The sequence below is a fragment of the Drosophila gunungcola genome, unplaced genomic scaffold (genome assembly GCF_025200985.1).
Source record: "Drosophila gunungcola strain Sukarami unplaced genomic scaffold, Dgunungcola_SK_2 000025F, whole genome shotgun sequence".
In the NCBI taxonomy this organism is placed as follows: Eukaryota; Metazoa; Arthropoda; class Insecta; order Diptera; family Drosophilidae; genus Drosophila; species Drosophila gunungcola.
The window spans coordinates 779404-790061 of record NW_026453204.1 but is presented as its reverse complement, the minus strand read 5'-3'; positions in this window follow the sequence as shown (position 1 = coordinate 790061).

The following is a 10658-nucleotide window of genomic DNA, read 5'->3' as shown; positions in this document are numbered from 1 at the left end:
GTTAGTTCATGGTGAGTCCGAAGTCCACATAGGTACTTACCGTTCAACCTTGTTGCCCTTGCCGTGTGGGGGTCCAATTTCCAGTTCCTCCGTTGTCGCCTCCTCCGCCGGAGCCAACCTGAATGTCTGCGATGCTGCTGATATCCCGTTCGTGGGTCCCAGCAGAATCTACAGACCGAGAGAAGGCAGTCACATCTACCCTTCTAAACAGGGGAATAGACGCAATCCTTATCCAAGAACCATGGATTGTGGGCAATATAATCTGTTTCTGTTTCAGTAACCTTAATTAATGCTTATCTTTATTCTCAGCTTTTGCAGTAGCATAGAGTCGACCACCGAGGCGGCTCGGCTCTTGAAGATTTCATCTAAATGCACTACACAAGAAAGCAATAGGACGCAAACGGAAGTTCTCCCCTTTCATTGTATACTGGCTATACACAGCAATAGTAAGACCAATCCTCCTGTATGGGATCATCGTTTGGTAGAACGCCCCCTAGACAAGAAGAGCAACCTGGTCAAGATACACAAAATTTAAAGAAGCGCTGAACTCTGCATCAGTGGCTCGCTCCGCACAACCCGAACTGACGCCCTAGATACAATTCTGAACCTTGAACCCCTGGACCTGCTTGCAAAGAGCTGCGCTGCAACAACCGCATTAAGACTGCACTCCTCAATCCTACAAACCTTTGATAACTTACCCTGCACAACTGAATATGTCACTCCCTTTCCAGACTTCCCAAAAAATACAAGGTTTTCATCCCATCACGTACAGATTTGGCCAAACTCCCACATCGCACAGTGGTCGGTCTTGTATGGGAACCGCGGCCATAAATACTTCTAGAGAGGCTATCGTCTGAAACTTGTACCAAAAATCTAGAAAAATGTTATAAATATATAGGAAAAGAATTGGCCAGATCGTACCATTATATCCTAGCTAGCTTTCAAATGAAAAAAAAATTATACCTTTTTTGATTTTTACATTTTTTATTTAGTTCTTTAAGATTTAGTAGAAGTTTAATATTCCCGAGTTTCGGTTTTAATATTATTGGAATCGGACAACTTTATCATATAGCTTTCATTGATACGATACAGAACAGAACGCAATCGTGAAAATTGGTACTCCTAGGGAAATAATAAGCTATTATTTTAAAGAAAAGAATATAAACACAAAACATAACACAAAAATAACAACAAACGACATACAAACCAACAAACGGCAACAAACTACAACAAACAGCAGAAGCACGTTTTTTTTTTTTTAAATTGAGGTTAGGCTACCTTTTCGTATAACTTTTCGCAACTTTCGGAACTTGAATTAAACATTCTTATATTCTTAAAATGCTTAAGAATATTATACAAAAAGATTTGTTTATGCCAAAGAATGCCATCACAACTGAAACTCTAACCAAACACAGAAAAGACAAACCAAGTAAGCTCACAATTATGTACTAAATACAATATTGATTTACACAGAACACAACACATACTACACATACCTTTTGTTATAAAATGGAAGTTAATACCTTTATTTATAATATTAAGCACTTTCATTGCACTAAAACTTGTTTTTAATAAGCTTAAAAATTTGTTTAAGGAGAGCTTCCCTTGCACGTTGCTTACTCTGAAATACCCAATGAAAATCATGCTCTCTCTTTTGATGATATTCTTGAAGAGGACAGATAGAGCAAAACAAAAAGATGAATAATTGCAAATAGCTAGACCTATTATAAATATGAATTGGTACATTTAAAATCAAAATTTTGGCTTTGTTTTTAATATTTATGGCCAATGGAACGGACCACTGTGCATCGGTTGAAGAGCGCCATCAATATACATATGTATATACGGACGGGTCTAAATTGAACAAACAAGCAGGGGGCGGAGTCTACTCTCCTAAACTGGAAATCAGATACTCCTTTCGACTGCCAGACCACTGTAGTATATTCCAAGCAGAGATCACAGCAACACAAGACGATATGACAACAAACATATATACCTTTTCTCCGACAGTTAAACAGCATTTAATGCCCTTTATATTCCAAGCAGAGATCACAGCAACACAAGACGATATGACAACAAACATATATACCTTTTCTCCGACAGTTAAACAGCATTTAATGCCCTTGACTTCTGTATTGATGTGGTGGTTTCCTTGGATGATGAGAAATGCACAAATGAAAAGAAAGACTGCGTTGAGGGTATTATAGGATAATTCTCCAGTTGTTTATTTCGTTGTAGGATTTTCAGAAAAATTCGTGCGTGTGTGCTTTTACAAAAAAACGTATACATATAAAAGTGGCGATCATGGTCCATGATGATCTCTTAACGAGATAGCCAACCAACTCAGAGTCAACCTCATATAGTATAGCTGATGAGAGCTGGCCAGACAAAGGACGGTATCCTTCTCGGGAAGGCCACGGTGGGCATGCCCATGGCCACTTGGATATATCCATCCTAATCGGTGCGCTAACAGAACACTGCCTCATAGGCAAACATGCTAGACGACTCAGAGTCCAGTATCACGTAGTTGCAGACAGACAGACGAGAAGGAAACCATAAAACTCCTCCTGTGCTTGTGCCCAGCGCACAACCTTAAACGATTCAGGCATTTTGTCAGGCACACTCTAGCCAACCTTGCCGTCATACCACACATTAAAACAGCCAACCTCATGAAATTCTTGAGCCACACAGGATATTTCGAGCAGTCGCCTCCTCAGCGAGCATAGGGACATACCTTTTACTGGGATCACATGGCGTCACGAAGGGCCCTTGCGGCCTAGGTGGGGGGTGGAACTTCATCCAATCCCAGCCATATCTAACCTAACATATTCTATCGCAGAGTCAGCTGAAAATATATATTATATATATTTTTGTATGTAAATGAAAGCTGACAACCTTTTGTAGCACTGGTGACAAGCAAAAGCAGTGTAACGATAATGAAAACTATTGCCCAGAAATAATAAAATTAAATAAATACTTCAGTCTATTTTACACAGGGGTAAAATACCAAGTTGTAAACACAATCGGTAAACACAAAAAAAAAACACAAAAGTAAAAGAACGCATATAAAGGCAAAAGCGAAAGAGAACGATAGAGAAACTTTTTTATCGACTGAGCATGGCTTGTGAAAAAGAAAATAAATACGAAATCAGACATTCAAGAGTTTTACTCGAGAAATAATACAAGATAAAATTAAAATAGGCATATACAAAAAAGAGATATCTCCCAGTTAATATGAATATTGTTATAACATGAATAATTTAAGCTGGCGCTGCTTGGTCATAACTAGAATGGGTATGTTTAATCAAAATCTCCAGCTTTTATAGCTTTCAAGATTTTGACGTCATACAGAGCAGACAGACAGACGGGCAGATATACTAGACATGGCCAAATCTACTCGACTATTGATTCAGAGCATGAATTTATGTATAGGGTGGGCTAAAAGAAGTCATCCGAAGTTGTTATGCCCTCATTATATCCGTTACTCGTCGAGTAACAGGGTATGCTGTAATAGTTGAAAAGTATGTAATATATAGAAGGAAGCATTTCCGACCCTATAAGGTATATAAATTCTTGATCAGCTTAACTAGGAAAGTCGATCTAGACTTTTAGGTCCGTCTGTCCGTTTCTACGGAAACTTGTTTCTCTGTTTTAAAGAAATCTGCATGAAACTTTTCTAAAAGTTGTAGTTTATAGGTCGAAATGAACAATCGAAAAAAAAGTATAAACTTGCTGTGTTTAAGTTTTTTTAGCTGTCCGGCAGGGGAACAAGCGTTTCGCAAAAGTCGACGGTGGCGTTGAAAGTTTCGTGGTGCTAAGGGAAGGGGCGTAATATTTGCCCATAGTTTGATCTTTAGCCCCGACTAAAAATTAAGCATTAATGTGGAAAAATCAGTGAAATTAAATTAGTCTAATTTTATTTTATTCTACTAATTTTCGGTATACAAATGGAGTGAGTGATCTAGTGAGTGAATGAAAATAAGGAATTTGTGGCGACTTTGGAGTTTAGCGGTATCGGTATCTTTTAGCGGTATCGGGAAATGTTTAAATAAATTTTAAGTTCCTCCCAAATATCAGTCTACCGTCGCCGAAAGCGCTTTTATCGATGGACGCTTAAAGGAAATTGGTGAGTGAAGAGCTCAATAGAGCATTATTAACCCAATATAAATCCCAATATTACCCCTATATGAATGTTCCTACATTGCGTATATTTATTCATTGGAAGCAAACCTCGTAGTATTTCGGTTACAAACAAAAAAAAATAAATAAATCATACGCTACCGTTCGCTAGGGCCCTAAAAGCAAAAGCAGAAGAACAAAAAGAATTTGAATGCATTTATATGTTTGTGCGAACGCAACCCAATCGCCGTTTTAAAGTCTTCCTATCCTCACGCACTACATCCCTCAAATACTCTGCCTTAAGCAACTAATTTGTCCAAGATGAATTTTATTGTGTCATGAATAACTGTTAATTTCATTGAACGCACTTTGATATCATTAATATATTTTTAGTTATTATTTATATTAACTGTTATATAAGTTAACACCCAAAATAATACAATTTCTCAGACAGAGGAAATGAGTAAGCATTGATTGCACAACAAACAGCAAAGCAATGCCCTCAATAATAGAATTTCCCAAACCGAAGAAGAGAGCATTAATTGCACAACTAACAGCAAAGCAATGCTCTCAATAAAGTTCTAACGAACTTAGCTTGCACCTTTTGGTCAGCGATCGTGGGAATGCAGAACAGCCAATTTCCAAAGTTGATCGAACTCAACTTAGTGCATACAACAAAAACTATAATTAAAATGCACTGGCCAATTACAATTAAGTTTGGCCAACGGCGACGGCGACCAAGAGCAGCAACCAATAATATGAAAGAACGTCAGCAGAAACATCAACAGCGGCAGAGACGGCGGCAGCGATGGAGCGACGCGTAGCTATAAAAACAATTGTCTAACCTAAGTAAGTTAGTTCTTAATCCAACTCAATAAAGAAAGGTTTGATTTTTTTATCAAAATCATAATCAATCTTTTAACTGGCGCCCGAACAGGGACCTGATTAAAACCGCGAAAGGATAACAAGTTCCGCGTCTCGCGAAGTTCAGAAAGTAAAAAATTCTGACGTTTCGTTTCAAACCTCCGCCTAATCAGTGAGAAGTAAAAAACCAAAAATACCGAGATTCGGTGCCGTTTAAAAAACGCCGCAAATTGTCACTCCTGAAAAAAAAACAGGACTTGTACCCGGTGGAATAATCAGGCCAAATTTTATCGCCGTGATCCCTTTAGTATCCGTTCGAAGGGAACGTAAATTAAGGTACAGAGAAGGCCCCTTAGTAAACTCACACTCAGGAGAGATCGTTGCAGAGTGGGATAAAACGGAATCTGCCGAGCCTGTCATCACGAGAGCACGCCGAGATATGTTACTACTGTAAGAATAGTTTTAAGCAATTTATTAACAAAAACATAAAAAATATTTAATCGAAAAATATTCAAAGAAGAAAAAGTTTTACCCACATATAAAGTGTAGAAGACATATTTTAGTAAGTTAAAAAGAAAAAAAATCCAAAATATAGGGAAAATAAAAATTCCCACACAATAATTACAAAGGTAATAAAAAATCGCACACCCTAATTCTTAGAAGACAACTTCCGAATTCTGAATAACTAAAATTAAAAAATTAAATTAAACTTTTCGCTGCTCATATATCCATACCCAAAATGACCGAACAAGATTTGGCAGACAGACTCGCGAATCTTACCGGACCCTCATCAGCCAGTTCCACACAAATAAACACACGAATCATGACCGAGAGGGACATTGAGGAAAAAATAAAAACAATCTTAGAGACAAATCTCAGTAGCCTAGTAAAGGAAATACTTAATCCAAATAAAGATTTTTCCAAATATACAGACCAAACAATTAAAAGAGAATTAACGCACAATCTTAGTGAGTTAGATAAATTACCAGACATTGTTCGGACACTTAGAGACTTTTCAGGAAACAAAAGTGAATATTCATCATGGAGGAAAAGTGTCGAGAGGGTGTTAAAAATCTATGAAAACAGAATTGGTTCACCAAAATATTATGGAATTCTTTTAGCAATCCGTAACAAAATTACTGGTCAAGCGGACGCAGTATTAGAATCATATAATACCCCCTTAGATTGGACAGCTATTTCAAAATGCCTAACAGCGCATTTCGCCGACAAGCGCGACTTAAAGACCTTAGAATATCAACTATATGCTCTTAACTAAGGTAACAATACTATAGATGAATATTATCAGGCAGTTTATCAACAATTATCACTAATTCTGGCCATTAAAGAACCACATGACTTAGGACACGCTCTACATTTATGCAGTCTGCTAGAGAATCAAAATACTAGGAATAACCAGACACCAAAAACTCCGTATTTAGGGAGGGCACCCATGCTACCACCTGAACCCCAACAACCATATCGGATGGTAGCCGTCAAACAAAATTTCCATCCGCATCTCTACCATAACCCAAACCAATCCGGAAAACCCCTAATTACTCAAACTAACCAATTCAAATCTTATAGTCAACCTTATACAAACCAATCCGGTGTAGTAGCGCCCTATAGCATACCAAAACCTCCGCCACGACCACAACCGAAACCGGTACCTATGGACGTAGATCAGTCAGTTCGATCACGTCATATAAATTATATGAACAAACCAGCAAATAATGATTATGCAGGGAAAAGACCTCTCAGCACCGCTAATGCCCCAAATAATAATAAGATGCCAAGACAGTTCCATATTCAACCAGAGACAGGAAGTAACGCGCAGCAAAATTCAGATGAAGCTTCATCAAGTTCAGAACAAGAGTATTATCAGTTGGCAGAAGAAAATAACGTTAACGAACTTCAGGAGGAATATGTATGGCAAAGCGATAACGAACAACAAGAATACATAGATATGTCAGAACTTTATTTTTTAGAATAAATCGTTCCTCACTACCTTACTTTAAAGTAACCACGGGGAACGGAAAAATTCTAAAATTCTTAATCGACACGGGCTCTAATCAAAATTATATTCAAAATCAATTAGTACCAAATCCAAAGCCAAATGAGAACACTTTTTCAGTTAGTTCAGTCGGTGGTAACAATAAAATAACACAACACGCAATACTTAAGCTCGCTAATATTTCGGATACACCCATGAAATTCTTTTTACTAGACACCCTGAAAACCTTTCATGGTATCTTGGGCAATGACACAATGAAAAGACTAGGAGCAATAATAGATTTTAAAAAATGATATATTAATTCTCGGAAATAAACGCAAAATTAAAATTCATCAACTAGCGACACAAGCAGTAAATACAATTGGACCGCAAGTCAGCCATATGACCGAGTCACAAAAATCAATAATAGAACTCCTCGTACAAAGCCACAAAATCCTCTTCGCAGATCCCGATTCAAAGTTAGCATACACAACTAAAGTAGTAGGTGAGATCAGAACTTCATCAGATTCTCCAGTTTACGGAAAACATTACCCATACCCAATATCACTCAAACAGGAGGTAGAAAAACAAATAACTGAGATGCTAAGAGATGGTATTATAAGACCTTCAAGATCACCATATAATGCACCAGTCTGGGTGGTACCGAAAAAGTCCGGCCAGTCCGAAGAAAAAAAGTACAGATTAGTAATTGATTATAGGAAACTTAATGAAGTTACTATCTCAGATCGGTATCCCATACCCGAAATTGGAGAAATTATTGCGCAGCTCAGGGACAACAAATATTTTTCGGTATTAGATCTTAAGAGCGGTTTTCATCAAATACCACTGAAAGATACAGACATAGAAAAAACAGCATTCGCGGTAAATGGCGGAAAATATGAATTTACGAGACTCCCATTCGGTTTGAAAAATTCCCCTTCATTTTTCAAAGAGCGTTAGACGACATATTGAGAGAATACATAGGGAAAATTTGCTATGTATACGTTGATGATATTATAGTCTTTAGCAAAAACGAAGTGGAGCACGGCAAAAACTTGGAAAGAGTATTTTCAACGCTACAAAACGCAAATATGAGGGTTCAAATAGAGAAATGCCATTTTTTTAAAACGAAGTAGACTTCTTGGGGTACACAATATCAGAAAATTGAGTAAAAACCAACATAGATAAAATAAAAGCGATTACAAAATTTCCAGTCCCAAAAACATTAAAAGATCTCCGTTCCTTTTTGGGCATGACAGGTTATTATAGGCGGTTCATAAAAGATTACGCCAAAATAGCAAAACCCCTAACCATTCTTCTAAGAGGCGAAGAAGGCCGGATATCTAAGACCAAGTCAAGAAGAACTGCTATCAACTTGAGCAAAGATGCGATTACAGCATTCGAGAAACTTAAAAATACTCTCGTCTCCAGGGAGGTTACCCTTGCCTATCCAGATTTCGGAAAAGAATTTCAATTGACTACTGACGCTTCAAGTTACGCAATAGGCGCAGTATTGGAACAAAATCATAGGCCAATAACGTTCATTTCACGCACACTGTCAAAGACTACGCAACTAACGAAAGAGAGATGCTCGCGATCGTTTGGGCGCTCCAAAGTTTAAGACATTATCTTTACGGGTATTCAAAAGTGGTAATATACACGGATCACCAACCCTTGAGTTTTTCGAATAGCGTAAATAACCATAACGCTAAGCTTAAACGCTGGAGAGACCTCATTGGCGAGTATAACCACGAGATCAGGAACAAGCCCGGAGTAGCTAATGTGGTAGCGGACGCGTTGTCCCGGGCCCCCGCAGAAATTAATTCAATCAGCTCCTCAGCATCAGCCAATAGCAACGAAAGCTCGTCACACAACCTCATATTTTTAGTAGAAGCTCCAATTAACGTATTTAAAAACCAATTATTATTACTGACTGCCGATACAGATTCCTATAGCTTCGAAATGCCATTCCCAACATACCACAGACACATAATTAAACAAAAATCTTACACGGAAGAAAAACTTATTGCAATTTTAACTAATAAACTTGATCCTAAGCTTATAAACGGAATCATTACATCCGAAGAGGTAATGGGAAAAATTCAAAACATTTACCCTACCTATTTTAAATCATACAAGGTAAGGTTTACTCAAAACGAAATAGACGACGTAACTTCGGAGTCCCAACAAAACGAAATAATTACCCTCGAACATAAACGAGCCCATAGAGATGCAAAAGAGAACAAATTACAAATTTTGAAGAATTATTTCTTTCCACAGCTTACCAAGAAAATCCAAGCAATAGTTTAAGCCTGTCAAACTTGTAAAGAATCAAAATACGATAGACACCCCCCAAAAGGAGAAATCCAACCGACCCCTATTCCTAATTACCCAGGAGAAATAGTTCACATAGATATTTATATTACCGAAAAACATAGAGTCTTAACGGGAATTGACAAGTTTTCAAAATATGTTCAAGTAAAAATTTTAGAGTCAAGAGCATCTGAAGATATTAAAAATCCGTTGAGGGAAATGTTAATTGCTTTCGGTATGCCGAAATGGATAATAATGGACAACGAACGATCATTTGGTTCAGCAGCAATAAAGTTTATGTTAGAAGATGAACTCAAAATATCATTACACACCACCGCACCGTACGCATCGACAAGTAACGGACAAATAGAAAGGTTTCATTCAACCCTATCTGAAATCATGCGGTATCTCAAAAAAGACAACGGGAGCATATCATTTGAAGATTTAATCTTTAAAGCAGTTCAAGAATATAATAAATCGATACATTCTGTAACAAAAGAAAGACCCACAGACATATTTTTCAAAAGCACAATCTCTAGTTCAACAGAAGACATAGAAAAGAAACGAGAAGAAATAAAAAAGAAAATTAAAAATAAACAAACAGCCGACCTCGAATACCACAATCAAGGAAAAATATTACCAAAACTTTTTAAGCCAGGCGAAACTGTACATGTAAAAATAGATAAAAGATTAGGAACTAAACTTACACCTAGATACAAAACCGAGAAAGTAGCGGAAAATAGAACGACCACCATTAAAACACAAACCGGAAAAATCATACATAAAAATAATATAAGAACATAATTTTTCAGATTATTTTTACCAACATGCTTGGGAATAACTACAGTCCTCGACTATTCCAATTCACAAATCATCTCACTCGAAACCGGATTAGCGGCTTAACAAGACGGAACATTTAAAATCATCCACATCTTTAACCTACAAAGCTATGAAGAAACTCTGGCGAAGTTAGAAGAATCATTTCATTCACTCACCCCATCTCATCCATTACACCCTTATCTTTCCTATGAACTAAAACAGATCCAAACGGATTTACGCATACTCCAAACTCAAAAAAGACAAAAAAGGGCAATAGAAGCAATAGGTACTACATGGAAATGGCTGGCGGGATCGCCAGATCACCACGACTATCAGATCTATCAGAAGACAAGATAAATGAGCAGCTAGAAAACAACAATAGACAAGTAGTAATTAACAGATTAATTAATCAAAAAATAAACCAACTTACTAACGCTACTAATGCAATGTTGAAAATTACCCAGAGCTCGGAAGAAATCATAAATCAGAAAGCAAATATTTTAAAGTATAAAATTCAATTAATAAAAGAAGAAATAATTAACATAATATACGC